The sequence below is a fragment of the Podarcis liolepis genome (assembly GCF_965112155.1).
Source record: "Podarcis liolepis genome assembly, chromosome: 8".
Classification (NCBI taxonomy): Eukaryota; Metazoa; Chordata; class Lepidosauria; order Squamata; family Lacertidae; genus Podarcis; species Podarcis liolepis.
The window spans coordinates 55,722,862-55,742,837 of record NC_139560.1 but is presented as its reverse complement, the minus strand read 5'-3'; the positions used below and the strand labels follow the sequence as shown (position 1 = coordinate 55,742,837).

At 40.3% G+C, this 19,976-nt stretch overlaps 1 protein-coding gene across 4 annotated transcripts in view; it reads left to right on the top strand.

Annotated features, from left to right (window-relative positions):
• ZNF516 (zinc finger protein 516) overlaps positions 1–19,976 on the top strand; it is a 118,820-nt gene that overhangs the window by 26,871 nt on the left and 71,973 nt on the right. The window lies entirely within an intron of this gene.

The window sequence follows — 19,976 nt, the reverse complement described above, 5'->3', positions numbered from 1 at the left end:
ATTCGTTCGTTTCCTGCAAGGAAAATGCAGAAAAATACTTAGCCAAATGTTAATAATTCCTTGGTGTATCCAGAGGCAATTGTGGGCTGGGATGAAGTTACAGATAGGATGTACATATGTTATGAGAGGCTTCTGTAAACAAACCATTCGCAAAATAAACTTGATGTAGTTGTACAGTCATTTGGACAAATATTTTTGCGTATTTTGTACTTATGGGTGTTGGTATAGATATCAGATAATGCCATTGGGCATGTTTGGCTTAAACAAACCAACAGAATAAATAGTATTCTGTCACATTGCATCCCTCCCCCCCAAATCAAACATTCTTCTTAAAGTTAATGATCACAGAAGCATTTAAGATATCTTCAGAAAGCACATTCCTGAGATGCTGTGAAAAGGATCATGAAAATAGCTGTTTTGCCTCTATGTCCAGGAGAGTTTTTAGAGGGGCTGCCAAATCATTAGCAGCTATATGATAGTGACATCATCTTCCCACTTCAGTAGTGGTTGCTTGTGCATATGTCTGTCTGTACTCACTGTGAATGCAGAAGCCCTGTGTAGAATTGTAGATTCGTGTTCGCAACAGGATGAAATAAATTACGGATCCACAGCACATAAAAAGCAGAATTTCTGTTCTCAAGTATTCATCTTTTAGATATTCAGGAAGCTTATCTGAACACAGGCTTTGGTGTTTAATTTGAGCTGAGCCATTTTTTTTTTTTTTTTTTTTGGTGTTGAGTGTGATTGCTTAAAACATCCCCCCCCCCCGGTCAGACTTCATTTTAGAAAGTTATGGTACTCTCCTATTAGAATAATATCCTTTCAGGGATTTGTTTTTGGAAGAAATAAGGGTTAATCCATGCTGTTTCATGCCCACCTTCTCTCTTTGCTTATATCTATGTATAAAACCTCTGAGCACCAAACAAATGGGGTTCTGTTTGTTTTTGGAAGAGTTTCTTCAGTCATTCACCAGGCAACACATACGCCATTCTCTGACCAGATTCATGGGTGCAAGAAGCTGTATGGGTGGCTCCTTGGAACACAATATGCAGGCAGCTTTATGGGCAAACTGTGTGAAGTAACTACCCAATTGTGGTGGCCTCTTTCAACCATGCCAATACACCCCACTTTCTTATTCTGCAAAATGTGACTTAAATTGTGATGCTTTCTAATCACCATTCCTGTGTGGAAGATGAATAATACGTCCCATGAATTTCATTGTTCACAAGCATATATACAAGCAGGACCTGCAACAAACTGTTGCCATGTGGAGTGTTCCTTTTCCGGATTACAGCCCGCCTTAGAAACAGAGAATTGTAGATAGGAAGGGACCCTGATAATCATCTGGTCCAATTCCTGGCAATGCAGGAATATGCAACTGGTCCTTGGCATTATTAGCACCATGCTCTAACCAACTGAGCTAAATGCCTTGTTCTCTTCTAGGATACTCCATTCCATACCCTCCCTCCCTGCAGTTTCCCATATTTTTCTCTAAAGGGTCTTTGCATTCTGTGTCCACTGAATTTGCTCAGTTGTCATGGAGCTCTATTGGGGCTCCTCTCTCTCTCTCTCTCTCTCTCTCTCTCTCTCTCTCTCTCTCCTCTGTTAGGATCCCCATAAAGTTTGTTCATTTTATCTTTGGTGCTTCTGTATATGGTGCTTTCCTCTGAGCCTGCCGATACCTCCCTCCTGTTTGGCTACATCAGAATCTACACTTGAGAAATGCGTGCAACATGAGCACATATGCTGCTGACTACTTAGCCACTAAATTAAATAAAATAGCTATGTGAGCAGTGTGGTTTCAGTGTTATTTTAAGCCAGGTGTTTTAAAAAAACAACAACACACCACAACATTTCACATTCACTTGTAAGACGAATTAATTACTCTTGGAAGAATTTCCTGTTTAAAATGGTTTGTGTTTTGTTGTCCTGAAATGGAATTCAGATAAGGCTGAAGAACAACGGTTTCTCCCTGACCTTGAGTTGTGCTTGTTTTTCTTGGCATAACTAAAAAAGAAAGTTAGAATACACTTGATGGCAATATATATGCAGACCAATAAGAATCTTGTATTTGGCAGTGAAGTATTTGGCTATGAAGCATTTAAGTTGCCATTTATTCCATCTTAGCATTTTCTTTAAAGGAAAAACAAAACACCCTATGAAGCTAATTGGAACCCTTCATTAAAAATGCAGGAATTCATATTATTCATTTATTATTACATTATTCCACCATTTCTCCATGGAACTCTAGGTGGTGTACCTGGTTTACCCCCTGCCTACTTTATTTTCACAAACTCTGTGAGGTAGGTCAGGTTAAGAGACAGCGACTGGTCAAAGGTCACCCAGTGGGTGGGGATTTGAACCCTGGTTTCCCAGGCCCTAGCCCAGCCCCCTAACTACTTACACCACACTGAGTGTTTCTCAATCAGAAAGGATCTCCTATAGTACGTGCCTATGTTTGCTTCATCATACTGGACAACGTGTGAGAAGATTTGCTTGTGCTAGGTAGAGAATTCAGTTCAGGGGTGTGTGTGGTATTTTTAAAAATTGAAAAGTCTTGTTTTACAAGGCATTTGAGGATATTTACAGTACCTTTTCCATCTTTAGGCATTTTGCCAGTGGAGAACAATAACAGTCATAATAATTTGAGCATTTCCTAATGTGTTCCTTCCATAGAGAAACAGATATTTTCCAAACAACAGATATTTTCCAAACTTGCACATAGAGACAGATAAATTGTGTGTGTGTGTGTGTGTGTGTGTGTGTGTGTAAATGTTAGCAGCAAAGTACAAAAAACCAGATATTCTAGATTACCTAGGAATTCTATTTATTAGTAAAGGGTGTTTGTTAAATTACCAGATGAGGCCAAATGAAAATGGGTGTAGCTTGATCTAACCTAGTCAGAGTCCCAAGAATTTTATAGTTTTCCAAGTAAAGCTTAGGGCAGGGATATGTAAGTAGTGACCCGCCATATCTGGAGAGCCACTGGTTCCCCATCCATGTCTTAAGAATGCGGGGTTACATGAAAAAGACGTGCAGGCACTGAATGTTGTTTCCTCAAATTCTCTGGGTGGGATTAGGCAATGGTCAGAAAATGCCAGAAAAAAACCAAAAAACCAAAACAAAACACACTGCAGAATGTGTGATTAAATACTGTTTTTATAATTAATAACAGGACAATGTATTTGTGACTGTAACTGAACCAAACATGAATGCATGACTTGTGACACCTGTATGAACCACAAACAACATTGCCCATATTCTTAAAACATGCAGAATTGTATATTTTTACATGAATTTATTATAGCATGACAAAACACCATGTTAACACTGGGTTTCAGCACTTAGCCTTGCAGTTGCATTTTACAAAACCGTGTCTGGTTCTAGTCAATTGTTCTACTATAGTATCCAATATTAGTGACAACTCTTTGACTTTGGGGATATTGCAGGTATTCTGTAGAATGGCTGTGTTCACCTTTTGCCTCCAAGTCCCATGCTTTGCTGACTCCATGCTAGAGACAATATTTTTGGGAGAGCAGCCATTTAGTGTTTTGCATGGTGTTTTGGAGTGTGCTGTAGATTGTCTAGGTGATAATTAAATTGCCTGAATTTTGCCTCCAACATATGCTTCAAAAAATAAATAAACTGAGCAAACTACGTGGAACTGCAAAGTGACCCACATTGCTGTTTTTCAGCCGAAGCCAAGCGCTTGCATGTAGGAGGGTAGCTAATTTCAGGGGAGTGTGAAGTATTTTCATTTCACAGAAAGGTGTTGTACCCAGTGCAGTTGGCAAGGGAGTGAATACAGATGGGTGTCCTTCCAGTGTGAGTTGCTATAGTGCAGTATAGCTTAACATTACAGCCTAGCAACTGTTCAATATTAACATTGTTCATTGCCTTAATTAGCTGCTGAGCCCTGAGTCTGGCTGTAAAACACTTGGTGGTGTCAAACATTGATCTGCGCTGCAGTTGTGGGTCTGGCAAGCATGAGAATAAACTCATTGCTCAGTGTCAATAATGTGAAATAATGTGCCATTTGTTTTGTACCTGTTTTTGAATGTCTTTGTGCTGTAACAGTAAGAAGAGTAGTAATGATTCCCCCCCCCCTAAAATTTATGGATCACTTTTTGCCCTTTAACCCATCGGAAGAGGAGGAGGAGCTCAACTAATCACAGTTATGCATTGCTCAACCATCCCTACTCTAATTCACTGTTTGGGTGATTTGTATAGATGCTCAGTTTTGAAGATGAATTATTCATCTTGGGAGATGAAAGGGTAACTTCATACATTCCATTCTTAGAATGGAAAAGACTCTGTTGTAGTTCTGACACTACTGCTAGCCACCATTTTATTCAATACTAACTCGCGGAAAGCCCACCTTGCCATTGTTCACAAGTAACAGTATTGTTGCATGAAGTATCATCTTAATGCTGCCCTTGTAGAATTATGCAGCATTTTTGGAAGAAATCATCTGAATTACTATGTTTTTAATGTTCATACAGATGTGTTGTAATGTGCTGCACACTATTTTTAAATTAAAAGGGTTTTAAAAACATACAGTGTGAAAAAAAGATACAAAGTACAGTACAGAGTTAAACTATAAACTTAGAAGAAATCTAAAGCCAAAAAGCATGCAAAACTGACATTCAGCAACATTGTTGAGAGTAAGTTACCAGCACAGTTTACCTAACCCAAAACTGCAACATGAAGTAGTTAAAAGAATAGAAGTTTCTGTAGCCGATCACACAGATGGGTGGGGGTATAAATAATAAATTATTATTATTATTACAAGCTATTTTTTTGTTGTACAATCCAATGAAGACTTAGGCCGGGCTAAGCTTAGTTTGTAAGCAGAGTTTTGTGCTGAATTGTGGCGACCATATATAAGGTTTCCATATATTTAAACAAATAATATAATGCTTGAAAGTAAAAATCTATTAGGTGCTTCTGTCTTTATCACCACACCTTAACTGTATGGATTGCAGTCAAATATCTCATTTCTGTACTACTTTGTTTCTCGTGGCCACGAGGCAGCTGAACACTCAGTTTCATCAAGCATCTGTTTAGAACACAAGCGTTATAATGACACTGGCATATATGCAAGATGATAATTTACGTGGCAACATGTAGTCCCAATACACCTTTATCAGCCCCTAAGGAATTTTTTTAAAAAGAGAAGTAATGCAGAATCTTATTTGTCTTTGAAGTGTTTTCTCAAGGCCTTATTGTTGAGGTGAGTTTTAAAAAATGTGACAGCATGTTTAGCAAGCTTGGGGTGGGGGTGGAAAGTCTGGTAAAGAAACCTAAGCTCATGTTAATAGCTTTTAAAATGATTTTGGGGCTCGGTTCAGCATTATCCCCTCCCACCTCTAGTTGCTTTAACTATTTAAACATAAGATACTCAACCAGGTGACAGGCATGTTCATCATATGTTTCCAAATACGAAAATCAGTTGTTGCAGTTTTGGAGTTCATAAGACATTTCCAGTGTGGTGAGAGTGGTAGTGTGGTGAGAGCCAGCATGGTGTAGTGATTAAGAGTGGTGGACTCGTAATCTGGTGAACCGGGTTCACTTCCCCGCTCCTCCACATGCAGCTACTGGGTGACCTTGGGCTAGTCTCACTTCTCTGAAGTCTCTCAGCCTCACTCACCTCACAGAGGGTTTGTTGTGGGGGAGAAAGGGAAAGGAGAATGTTAGCCGCTTTGAGACTCTTTAGGGTAGTGCTAAAGCGGGATATCAAATCCAAACTCCTCCTCCTCCTCCTCTTCTTCCAGTGTTGACTCTTCAGGTGTGAATGTCTTGTCCACTGTTTTTAACAATGAATAATTAGGGCACAGGTTTTGTTTATGGAGCCAGACTTGTTTGCTATCCATATGCAAACTCTTGGTGAGAATTGGAGTTAGATGTGAAAAATCAGGACAAGCAGACAAAGTATGTGTGTGTCTAATTTTATGGGGTTTAGGCTAGAAGCTTTCCTGCAGAATGAAGGGACCCTAATCAGTAGGCTCTCTAGCTCTATTTTCCTGTGCAAAAGTGCCTGAAGCAAAGCACTGGAAGAATTTGAGAATGAATACTTGCACTGAAATCCTTCACGCTGGAATATTAGTGTGTGTAGTGTTGCAGATAAGAAAAGGGTAGAATAGTGCACCAGCCTGCAAAACAGTTTACCAACTCACAGTTCTGCAGGCTGCCTGCATTGGGTGTGGCAGAGTTGCTCAGAAGGAATTTATATTCATTAGAGGTGAATTGGTAAGTAAGAAACTGAGCCAGGCTATGTTAGTGTAGTGCAGAGGATTTCAACCTTTATACAAAGACCCGGGGATAGATATGGTCTCTGTCAGTTTCTCATATATTTATAAGTATTTTGTGTCCTGTTTCCTTATTAATCAGTGATTAATGAGTTAAGTTCAGCCAGTATGTCAGGTACAAACTTCATTCTGGACCCATGTGCAGTGTGCCCCATGTGAATGGAAGGATGAGATGGAACAAACTGACACAACAACTTTGGGGGATTAAAATGGGCCACAACTTTATTGATTACAGGTGCAGGTAGGCTTAGGCTTAGGCACTGGGCATGTATCCTGTATCAGCTTTCTGGCTGAAGGCTTAGGTTTGAATAGAGGCATGCCTGGGTTATGAAGCACCTCAAGATGCAGGTCAACTAAGGTGCCCAGGCTGCAATTGGAAGTTCTATGGCCCCTCTACCCACTGTTGTGCTTCAGGACAGAAACATTCACCCATACCCCTTTATTGGGGTACTCTGTGATATCGTACCTGCCTTAGGTCAGGGTGATGCACCAAGTCACATACCCAGAGTTGGACTAAGGATTCCACCCAATGCCTTACTCACCACACAAACCGCCCTTGCATTGCTCTTCTGCCAATTGCGCTGGAGATTTCAGGCAAAGTCGGCTTAAATCTTGTAGCGGTGGACCAGCGTGAAGACTTGTGCACTCTGGTCTGCCGCCCAGGCCCTGCCCCTCCCTCAAAGATCACCAGTGGCCATTTAGGATTTAAAACAAAGACTTATGAGCAGTGCATGGAAATGCCGTTTACCTTCCCACCGGAGCTGTACCTATTTATCTACTTATACTTGACGTGCTTTCGGACTGCTAGGTTGGCAGGAACAGGGACCTAGCAACAGGAGCTCACCCCGTTGCGGGGATTCAAACCGCCAACCTTCTGATTGACAAGTCCTAGGCTCTGTAGTTTAACCAACAGCGCCACCATCTTCAAATATCTAAAGGACTGACACATGGAAGATGGAAGTTTTCTGCTGATCCAGAGAGTAGGACTCAGGATCAATGGATTCAAGTTACAAGAAAGGAGATTTTGACTAAACATCAGGAAAAAAATTCTGACAGTAAGTGCTATCGGACAGTGGAGCAGACTCCCTCAGGAGGTCTGGACTTTCCTTCCTTGGAGGTTTTTAAGTAGAGGTTGGATAGCCACCTCTCATGTATGATCCAGTTGAGTTTCGTGCATTGCAGGGGGTTTAGACTAGATAGGCCTGAGAGTCCCTTCTGACTCCGCAATGCTATGATTCTAGGATTCTGAAATATACATTAACATTAATATATATAATTAAATATAGAGTTAGTACAATTAATATATTTAATTATTAAACAAATTTAATACACAAACAGAAGTATGCACTCCATGAAACAAACAATAAATTTTTTTTTTAAGGCTTCAATGTGTTTTTTCTTGAATGTTGCCGAGGATTGCCAAAAAAGGCTGCAGTTTGTACCACCCTGAGCTAAGGTCATTACAGTGGAAGGGGGTGGGGTGATGTATTGATGCTGGAGAATTTAAAAGCTTGGAGAATGGTCACTATCATTAAAAAATATTATTGATTGATGGTGCATGGTAGGACCTGTAACTGTTTTTTAAGTGTATGCTGTCAAAAAGCAGCAGAACAAGTTGTACCATAATGTGATAAACAATTAGATCACACCAAAACAGCGCTAACATTTCAGCAGTTGAGGAAACGCCTTGCCTTATGCAAGTTTCCTTTGTCTTTTTTTCTGCAACTTTTTAGAGGCAAGGGACCAAGGGGTAAGTGGACCTTTTTGGATAGGAAGAGGTATATTTGAGCATCTTGAGGAAAGCCAAATCACATTGCACTGCTCATAACACAGCTTTGTGTCAGGTGATATTATATATAACAACAACAACAACAACATCATCATTAATGCTTCCTGGAAAACCTGCAGCCAATTTTAAACACACACACACACACACCACCACCACCACCACCACCACCACCACCACTACCACCACAACTCTAAGCCCAATCCAGTTTCAGTAATAAGCCCCACCTGTTTTGCAATAGTTGATAATTCCTTTTGATGTCAACTTGCTCAACGTTACTGGAAGGTCAATATTGCATGATGCATTGTGTCCCACTGCAAAATTAGGGAGCTGCTACTGCGTGGGAAGTTCTATAAGCCATTCCAGAAGGTTGCACAATTTTGACATCATACTTTTCAGTACAAAGCAAATTCAAATGTGGTTATTTTGTAAACACACCTTCATTTAGTGAGCTTAAGAAAAGCAGGGTGTGTTCATAATAGCATCTTTCTACACACTTATATTTTTATGGAGACCTTTCCCCTTGGGAGCTGATCGCCAGAGAACTGAAAACTGCCTGTAAAACCTTTCTGGGTGTGAAAAGCTGGTGACTAAATAATTCTCTTTAGAAGAATTTCTGGAGGGGTATCATGTATGTAACAGTTTGAAGAACTTCCTTTTAAAACTTGCTTACACCAAATCTCTAGATCATCTTTAGAACTGCAGTAGGGAAGTCATGAAGATTTTTTTCCTTAAAAAGTGTGGTTATGTGAAGGCAGCTGCTAAGAGGGAAATAGGGAAAAATGGGTGCACTCAGTTATGGGCCATGATAATTATAATACAGTAATAACTTTCTCTAATAGCAAACTTGGATAGTTGAGTGCCAACAAGACTGGACCCTAAACTGGACCACAGAAAAGCAATAGGGCTGAACCCCAAGTAGCAAAAAACAAACAAGCCCCAAAACAAACTCAACTCCCCTGTCCCCCAAAAAAGCAGTCTGATGAGGACTGACCCTTTTCAGTGACATTCAGGAAGCATGGAATGTTGCCCCAAACCTCTCTGATTTTCTTCTCAACTCAGAAAGGGTGGGTTAATTAATTGGCTTGAGCTTTCTGGACCCTGACATTGCTGTTACATCTACACTGCTCAGTGTAATTTGAGATAAATAGTTTTGATTTTATTTCCCTAGTTCTCAGGAAATGTTAGTGCCATTAAAAAAATGTTTTTATGGAAACCGCTTAGATTTATATTATATTAGGTGGTATATTTTTTACATAAATAAGTAAACACAAGATTAATTTTTATTCAGTACACACAGTTAAAGAAAGGAGACAAATTAATAGAATGGCCCATAATTATAATACACAAGTCATGGAATCAAAGCATTTGGTCAGCGTAGTTTTTCCTCCTAACGTGATTTTTTTTTAATTAATATATATTCAAACTGCTGCAATATTTCTTGTGCTGTGATAGCTCTGAGGACATCCATGGTGAATCCTTGGGTTGCATTCAGCTGATTTTTACTCGCAAGTAGAGCAATTGGAATTAATAGCCATGAATAACTTAGGTCTGTTACTATTAATGGGTGTGGTCTGAGTGAAACTTAGTAGTTTGTTAGAAGTGGCATCCACTGTGAACAGAACGTACTTCCACTTGCACAATTAACTTAGTCTTCTCTCGCCTGCAGCCACATTCTCTGCCCCTTAACTCCATTCTCTTCCATGCTGCCTTTCTTTTGCCCCATCAGTTAATGCTTTTTCTTCATGCTGCTCCCCCTCCCATCTGCTCTGGAGGGTTGTGGGTGCCTATTTTCAGAAATGAATATATTGATGGCCAGTATCTGTATCAAAATAATGCCAGGCAATTGTATTTTAGGAACAGAATTGCGAAACGTCCCATAAGAACTAAGGCTGCAATCCTAACCCCATTTACCTGGGAATGAGCTTTGAGGAATTTGGTAGGAATTGCTTCTACGGTAGACATGAATAGGATTGCACTGTGAGCCATGGCATAATCCTTGCTTGTTCATTGTGCAACAGGTTTAAAAATTAACAGCACATTTCCATACATGTCTGTTCAGAGGGTAAGTCCCATTGTGCTACTCCCAGGTGAGTGGGTATCAGATTACGACAGATTTACTTGGGAGTAACCCTATTTAAGCAATTGGTTCTTTAAAAGCATTTCTAACTTGCTTAATATTAATACTAATCTCTAAGCAGTATACAAAAATGCTACTTAAAAACAATGAAACAGTATCAGGAAAACAAGAATTCAGTAATAACAGGGTCCAAGTTTATGAGTCAGAGAGAGCATGTGCAAAAAGATCTATTTCTTCAAAAGATGTATGAAGCAACTAACATGTATGGTGGGCAGAAAGGCATTCCAGAGGGCAGGGGCAATGTTAGAAAATGCCTGTTTTTGTGTCATTGGCTATAGGGCGCAATACCAGAAGTAAAATTTCCTCATTGTTACAGGTCTATACAGGTCTTTCAGGTAATATGGTCCTGAGTTGTTCACTGCTTTATATGTTTGTTACAAGACCTTGAACACGGCCCTGTAGTTAATCTGTGTCCAGTGCAGTTCCATTAGCAGAGATGTACTATGTGCATCAACAAACAACCTGGGCTAGCATTGGGGTTTACTCCCGAGTAGACATGAATAGCATTATGTGGTTAGTGCTGTAGTAGTTCAAGTTCTGTGATTGGAATAGAAAGCCACTTGCTTTGTTTTGTTTCCTCAGCTAAAATACTAGTTTGTAGCATTCTAAATAGCACACCAGAGTGACTTTAACACTCCCTGGTACAAGCATGAATACAAACTAGATAATGGAACACTCTAAATAGTCTGGAAATGTCACATTGGCACTAGAAATGCATGGATTACAGCAGATATAGCCAACGTGGTGCACTCCAAATATTTGGGATAACAACTCCCATCATCTCTGTCCCTTGGCCATGCTACTGGGAACTGATGGGAGTTGTAGCCCACTCCATCTTGAGAGCTACCCATGGATTATAGGGTTTTATATATTTTTTAAATCCCCATCAGTCTCAGAATAGTTCTTAATGGTCAGTTATCTAAGTAGATTGCAGAGAGGCAAGCCATATTATAGGGTTCGTCATTGGTTTTGTTACCACCTACACCACCCACCCTCCTCTGGTCAGCCCAGCCAGTATCAGTTGCCAGTATCAACTGGTCATGCAGGCAGAAGTTTGGGTCTTATCTTTATACTCAAATATGCCATCAAGTTGGACAGGGCCATTTTTAAAACTTTTGAATTAAAGCTGTCTGAATGGTAAGAAAGTGAAAGGATTGTATTTCAGCACCATCGCCTCTTCATCAGTGCAGCAGCCAAAAGCTTAATCAAATTAAGACATTTTACATACCAGGTTACTTAAAGAAATGCTTTAGATCTCCGGGATAGAGCACTCAAAATGTAGTGCCTTCATTTTGCAAAAGGAAATAACTTGAAGTATCCCTTTGTTGTGCTTACAACATACAGAATGTTGGAGATACAGTGGTACCTCGGGTTAAGAACTTAATTCGTTCCGGAGGTCGGTTCTTAACCTGAAACTGTTCTTAACCTGAGATACCACTTTAGCTAATGGGGCCTCCTGCTGCCGCTGCGCCCCCGCGCATGATTTCTGTTCTCATCCTGAAGCAAAGTTCTTAACCTGAGGTACTATTTCTGGGTTAGCAGAGTCTGTAACCTGAAGCGTCTGTAACCCGAGGTACCACTGTACTAAAGTTTTGAAAACAGTGCAGGATAAGATCAAATTAGCCCTTCCTGGCAACCGTGTGCAAGGAACACTGGTTCCTGCTTGTTCATTTATTTAATTTAGTTGTGTGTATCATTTTTCCCTCATCATGTGACTCAAGATATCATACACAGAGTTCCTAGGCAACCGCCGATTCAGATACTGACTAGACCAAAAGCCCCTTAGCTTTGGGATGGAGTTTGGTCTTTCAAATTTCAGCCTCAGTGTGAAAGGCCAAAATTTGTTGTCCCCCACACCTGTTACCTTCTGTTCTACATGTGCAATATGTCATAGTTGCAACGCCCTGCACCACCCCCTTGGCTCGGTGTGCAGTGGGGGGGGGGAACAGGTCCACCTCTGTTTGCTTCTGCAAGAAAGCTACAACATATGCCTGCACGCTATGACCTGGGTCAAGGTTTGTTCCTGTAAATAACAGGATTAACTGTATTAGTCATGGTAACCAAATGCTACTTTAATCATTCTCATTGGAATAATGAAATGAAATTTTAGACCCAGCCACCTAATTCAGTTAAAAGCATATTGGAATGGCCAAATCATCAAGATGAGATGAGTCAGAGACACATTCACAGGGATGGGGCCACCACTGAAAAGGCCTTGTCTCTAGTGCCTTAGAAGATCTCATGGATCTTTGTGGCAAGCCTGTGAGCAGGACCTTTGTGACTGTAGATGCACATAAAGCACGTGATTAAGGTCAACTATATCATGTTATGAGGGCATGAATGCCTGTGGCCAGATCTGCCACTGGAGATCTGCCTTCTCCAGTGTGTACTTCAGCTGGTAAATCAGCCAAAGTTGACTAAGGACCTTTCTGGCATTCCTCTTCACCTGCCTCTCTAAACATAGCACTGAGTTGAGGACAGCCTCCTGATTATTCAGTGAGGCTCACTTAGGTGGTTGAAAATAAAACCATCTTGGTTTCCCAATTGTATGCTAGCCTACTTCACAGGGTTGTTTGGAGGATAAAGTGGGGAGATTGAGAACTACCTCGAGCTTCTTGGGGGAAAGGTGGGATGCAATTAAATAAATAAATAGATTTAATATATTTGGAGGTGATTTCTGCAATATTTCTAAATCAAAAGCAAGAATTCAGAGCCTGGGCATCAAGTGATATCCGAAGTGATATTCAGCACTCCTGTTCTACCTGTAGATATAGTGTATAAAAATAGAACACAAATTTCAGAATGCTATTAGTGATCGATATGTATGTATTCTATAATTCATCTATTGTGCTTGCTAACAGACCACTTTTTTGTCACATTGTGCACACAAAGTGGCTTCTAGCATATAAATAAAATAGTACTTAAAATTCACACAAAAAAACCACAGTTTCAGTTGATGGAGCAAGCAGTGTTATGGTACAAATTCTGAAACCCAGGACAACCTAAACAATTTACATGATAGAAAGCTTTGCCTTTGCCTCCCCCCAATACATATGGTGGCAATGGAGAAGTGTCCCAGTGATGCTTCATAGTACAAGATAATGTATTTGTGGAAAATCTGTTAGTGCTGTTCATCAGATTGTATTCTTAATCTGAGCCTGCACTGTATATATAAACAAACTGCCCTAGGGGAGAACTCTTCATCCTGTGATAGGTTGGTTGTCTATATCATCCTGTCCCAAAAAAAGGCAAACAGAATTTAGCCACACTCCCAACTGCTGATATGTGGCTAAAATATGTGGCCAAATGCCCATCTGTGTGGGCTCTGTTCCTCTCTAAGGGCAAGTAAACTCCATGTGTTTAGCTCAGAAAACTTGTTTTTGTCTTGCAGGTAGCAACACAGTTGTTATGGACTCTGTGTTTTCTCTGGCTGCTGCTAAAATTAGTCAAATGCCTGCTGGAGATCTGCAATGCTACGGGAACTCTAGTTAAGCTACTGAACTCCAGTTTCTCCGATCTGTGCTTTTAATATTATTCATTTAATTTTATTTTGACTGCTTGCATTGCTCTTAGATTTCATTTATTTTTCTTAGTATTTGTTTTAAAATTATTCTGGTTCTGGAATGCACTACTGCCTCCATGTGCAGCTGCTTCGGTACGTTTTGTCAAAGCCTTCGGTCGGTTAAAAATTGATTGCCATTTATCATGGATGGTGTACTGTTATGTTTTACGTGAAAAATAAAAGGCAGTGGGACATTACATTCCTGGCTAGGAATTTTGGCTTTCCATTTTCAGTGGAAATGTCAGATGTTTTATACTGGATAATTTAAAACCACATGAGGACAGCAGCTTCAGCAAGAGCCTGGAATTCTAACATAACTCTGCACTCTGCCTTGACTCCATTTCTCTGGTGTGACTAGCAGCAATTTGTTAAAGTTTTAACAAACCGGAAAGGCAAAACATTCTATAAAATGTAGAGCTCAGACTAATGTGGGATGCGGAGCGCTTCCAGTATTTTCTCTGTTCTGTTTGTAAAGCCAACATGGAAAATGGAAGACAGAAAATGCTTGCAAACCTCTGTTTGCTCTTGATGCTCCCTAGGAAAATAGTCAGGTTTATGCTGACTCTACAGAACAGACATATGAGGGATTCTATCCTTGGTTTCATAGTCATTGAATAAATAACCTTGTCTGTACCACTCATTCTGCATACTGTCTTTCAGGAACAGCCTCCCAGAAAAATTAAAACACATCTATTCATAGCAGGTGAGGATAGCAGTAGGAGATCTCTGTACCACTGGACAGAATGAGAGGCTTGAAATATGTTTGCGGCTACTTCCCCATATAAACCAAAGTTTATGGAGGTGGTGAAATATGGTTTGGGGAATGTTATTGGCAAGAAGCAAAGAGGACTTTCCTTTTTGCCATTGTGCCGTGTTACGCTAGAGTTCCATATAAATAGTTCAGGACTTTCCACCAAAATAAGCCGGACTGGGGTGACAGCTGAAAGGTTTGATTTCAGGTTCGATTTCTTCTCTGCGGGGATTACTATGCCTGGCAGCTTTTGAAATTCAAAATAGTCAGCTTGGGTTTCACATTTTATTTGCTATACGGAACTATTGCTTTCCAAATTGTCCCTCTTTATCGGTTAAAAAAGAAGTCCCATCTGTTACTTAGGGCAGCTAGGTTTCGTGAACGTTGCATGTATATATAGATGCTTATGAAATATGTGGGTTTCCAAACAGCAATAGGATGATTTAAGATCCTGTTTCATCATGAAGTACTCTACACTGTGGAAGTACCTTAATTTCTGTTGTAATGGGTCCACGAGAAAGGCCGGGCGTGTAGATAATTCTACGTGCGAACAACCAACCATTTGAATGCAGAGTGAAAATTGTAGCTGCTTCACTTCTCCTCTGGTTCTGTTGCCTTCACAGTAGTTGGTGCTAAGCCCTGGTTTGGGTTTTTGTTACATCCACACCTGGGCATCTGCTTTGTCTTGCCCAGTGTTGCCCTTCAGCGTTACTATTCCCAGCGAAATAAAACAAAACAGAAGAACAATTAAAAACAACACAATCAACAATCAAATTCATCCCAGTGTAAACAGCATAGCAGTCAAAGTAGACATAGGGGTTGTTTTGAAATACAATGTTAGTAAGACAGTTCTTTCTGTTCTGGGTGGGTTTGCAGACAGGGCTGCTCAGCTTGGGCTGCTGGCTTGTCACCTTTGTCACTGGAAGTCCAAAGGGGTTTCATAGCATGGAGTGCCTCCGCTAACCCCAGCTGGTACAACTTGCTGTGTCCTGTCTTTCTGGACAGACAGAGCCTGACCACAGTAATCCATGGTCTGTTACTTCCAAATTAGACTGCTGCAATGCATTTTATGTGGGGCTCTCTATGAAGACTGCTCAGAAACTGCAGTTAATGAACAACCCCCCCCCCCCAAAAAACCAGGCATATTACTAACTGGCTCCCAAGAACATATATTGCCTTTATCAGAATGCAGCTGCAGATTATTATCCGGTCAGTTGCTAATCCCAGTCACTGTTATTTATTATTACTAGAAACAAAACAAGAAGTGAAATACAAGATAAAAATACAAGATTTTGGACATCCAGTGCTCATCTGACTGAGAGTCCTCTTCCTTTAAAATAGCCTTTCTCAACCTGTGGGTCCCCAGATGTTGTTGAACTACAACTCCCTTCACCCTTAGCTAGCAAGGCCAGAGCTCAGGGATGATGGGAGTTGTAGTCCAACAACATCCGGGGACCCACAGGTTGAGAACTGCTGCTTTAAAACATTTGGGTGTCTGGATATTGCGGGTCTCCAGCTCCCATCAGCCCCTCCAGCATGGCCAATGGTGACGGATGTTGGGAGTTGTGGTCCAGTAATATCTGGAGGGCCACAAGTTGCCCATCCTCAGATTGGAGTAGTACTGCAGAGACTATCAACATAGCTCACTGGGTTTCCTTAGGCAAGTGACTATTTCAGCCTAGGTTCTCATTGGGTTCTTGTGATGATAAAATGGGGTGATTGGGAAGAATCATATATGCTGCCCTGAGCTCATTGGAGGAAGGGCATAAATAAATTGCAGTCTAGGCTGTGCTGGTGCTGCACCAGGCATACTTTCCCAGCTGGTCTGCCAATTTGGGCCAATTTAGCACCCTCATCCAGGATTAAATCATGAACTATATAGGTTTGACCTCTGCTGGGAATTGTGAGAATGGAGAAAGCATAAATGCCTACGATTGCAAGAACATGACATGTGGTGCTTTGGCTCATGCTCAGCTGAACTAAAGATGGGTCTCATCTGGAAGTTTCAGATGATCCAGAATGCTACTGTCTTCCAATGGTCATAAAGAGGAAGGAAGATTTGCATCCAGTTTATTGGGAGATGTGCTGGCTCTTAGGTGCAATGCTTTTTGAACTTTGGAGTCTTTTAAATTGTCCGAGCCCTGCAGATATTGAAGAATGTTTCTCAGGTTGTGAGGATGGTGCATAAAATTTCCTCTGCAAAAGCAGCAGGGAGATAGAGCAGATCTTTATAGTGATGTCCTATGAGGTTTGTTATCTATAGGTATCAGCATTGTTTCAGAGTTGGGATCCTCAGTGTGGCACCATGATGCTCTCAGACATTACCCTCACTGCACATTGTGTTTTGGGTTTTTGGGGGTGGTGGTTTTGAGCATAGCTAGTTTTTCCTTTGTGAAGTGGCTCTTATGTGCCCACAGCAGTTGCTTAGATTTCTAAATGTAAGCCCAGGCCCCTAAAGGCAGGACACCCCTGTTGTAAAGCCTTTAAGAGACAACATAAACATTGTTATTTGTTGTTATTGTTTCTTTTGTGGATTAGGTAGCTTCAGAACAGAAGAGACTTCAATACTATTTTTAATGCAGTGATTTTGTTCATTTGTATTGTAATTAATTGATATTTGATTTTAGGACAATTTAAATTTTTTTTAATTATGTGCATCCTATTTTGAACATTTTTTGATTGGGCGAATTAAAATGTGTAATGCACATTTCCCTCAAATTCTCCTTAAGCTACTCTTACCTGTTGCCACTCAGCTTCTCCTTAGTCTAAAGTTGCCAATAGCAACTTACATATTAGCATTCTAAAATCAAAACATCTCTGGCAAAACCTCCATACCTACTCATGTTCGCTGATTAGTTTTCTTAATCTTACCAACAATAACATGCTGTCCCCGACCTCTTTGCATTTGAGGTCAGCTTCAGCTACTAATCTTTATATTACCAGAAATACACTATATGCTCTTAAGCAATAATGTTTTTCATCTAATGATTAAATATTCTTTATTTAGATGATTTTCTACTACTAGTCTAGCTCTCATTTGATAACTTAAAAAGCTATGTTGACAAAAAAAGAATAGCTTATTTGTGTCAATGTATGCCAAAAAACGATGGATGCATCCCATGTTTGATGAGATCAGATTGTGTTTTGAAGATTTGTTCATACTGCTAACTGCAATTGGGATATGATGTTTGAGATTAGTGACTTGCTCAGAGAAACAGAGACATTAAATGAAAAGGAGAATTGTGTTTCCTCCACTTGAAAATGTGATGTGCTTGTCCTTTGTCCTGCAATTATGGTAAGGCACTAATTTGGAAAGCCCTATTTCATTTGGTGGGGTGTCTGTGTGTTGCGTGTGAGAGCACATGTGTGCAAAATATGTTCGCGCAAAGACAGTTTTTGAAATAAAGGGGGTTGGTAAAGGGGTACTGTAAACGGTTTTGTCAATGCCATGTGTGACCATTCATTTCAACCTTGTGATGGTAGCATTTTTGTGTGTTCTGTTTCATTGATTTTTCCCTCCTGTACATGAAATAACTGCTAATATTGGCTGTCCTTTTATTCTTCATATTAGAGTGGAAATGTAGTTTGGACATAATGGATTATTGATTGGTCTGAGAACAGCAGAAGCCCCAAGGCCTTGTCATCAATGGTACTTACTCTCCCATTTAGAGAATGCATCACTTCATACGGCTCTTTGGGACCCAAATCTGTAGAATATAAGCTTATAATTGTTGATCTTGTAACAGCGGTTTTTAGGGCAAGGAGTGCTTCATTGTTGTTATGAGTTCCCCTCCTCTTCCCATTTGTTCAAAGAATAGCCTCTTTGTCCTGGTAGTAAGATAAGCTGGACCAGGATGTTAATGATGTATTTTAATTCATTCCTTATAGTGCTACAGTGTAGCCAATAAAATACATTTCTTTGTCCCCGGGAGGACAAACAGGACCAGTATACTGAAGCGCAAAATATGTCCTTAGTGGGGGACGGGTCTGTGTTTCTCAGAATACCCTGTAGAAGTGCACAAGAACACCCTCTTCAGATGGATCTCCTTTAGAAAATGCTAAATAAGCTGCTTTATTGGACGTATCACTGTTGTTCTTTTCTTTCTTTTCCTTATTGTAGATATTCCATGGCCAGGAGGCTGCATTTGCTTAATATAGGTGCTTGTTGGTGTGCTTTGTCTCTTCTTTGGGGTTATTGTCTTTGGTGCTGTTTCAGAACAGCTTAAATTATGTTCTCCGGAGGTTTAGAGCCCATTCAAAATATCATTAGAACAGAGAAGGGAGAGCGAGTGAGTCAGAAAATGCCATGGAAAAGGATTCTCAGAGTAAAGATGCAGGGTTAATAGCTGCAAATCTGAAAAGGATGTATCCCAAAGTGTAAAACAGGATACATTAATTAAAAAGAAAACATCTACTTCAGTAACACTGGAAACAGAAGTAACTTCAGTTTAAAGAGCACAACCCCTCTTATTTATTTGTAGCGTTCTCTCCTTTTCATTTTTCACTTCTACCTCTCTGTTTTGACAACTTATGCTTCAGTTGTGGCTATAACTAACAAAACATATTTTTTTGTCCGTTTTCTATATATGTATATTTTAAACTGCCAGTATTTTTGTTCCAATGGTTTGGGGGAAAGAAAATCACGGCAATGTCATGCTGACTTTTTCCTATTGCCTGCATTTACTTGGAAGGACGCAGGTTGCTAGGGTTTCCTGTGAATTCAAGGATATGCTTACTATTTAAAGATAGGCACCCCTTCCCCGCCCCTGTGCATTTAGCTGCTCCAGTGTTACTGAACAGTTGTGTTCCCTTTGGAAGTAAGCAGTATAACAGTGAATTAAGTTGTCCACAATAGAAGGAAAGAAGAGCCTTTCTGCAGGATTTTTGTCAGAGCAAGGAGGTAAGGATTGGGTATTCCAAATGTGTTAAGTGTTAAGAGTTTTACATCGTTTTCTATTTTCCCGATAATGTGAGCTGCCTTTGGTGATGAGAAAGGGGCACTGCAACAGATGGTTTGAAGCAGAATATCAAAGTCTGGGATTCAATTCTAGGGCAGTCATAGGCGCACTGGAGGGGCTGAGGACAGCCATATCAGCCGTGTAATATAGGTCCTATTGGGTTCAGTGCAATGTATTTCTAAATAGGCATGTGAATGATCGCAGCTTCGAAAGTGCATTTCAGTTTTTTGAACTGTTCAGAGAATTCTGGGTGTTCCTCTTGTGCGGTGGGTGAGAGGATTGCTGTGCAAAATGTTAAATTCTCATATCAGAACTGAAAGTTTATTTTTTAAACTTGTTTCATTGCTTGAGTAACCCTACAGTCCCCTGTCTGAGCAGATGTTCTTCCAAAGCCAAGGGTGCATGGCTAAGCTGCTGTTGAAAGCCTAGGTTCTTCACATGTTTATATATGAGAATAAATTTAAGTAAGTG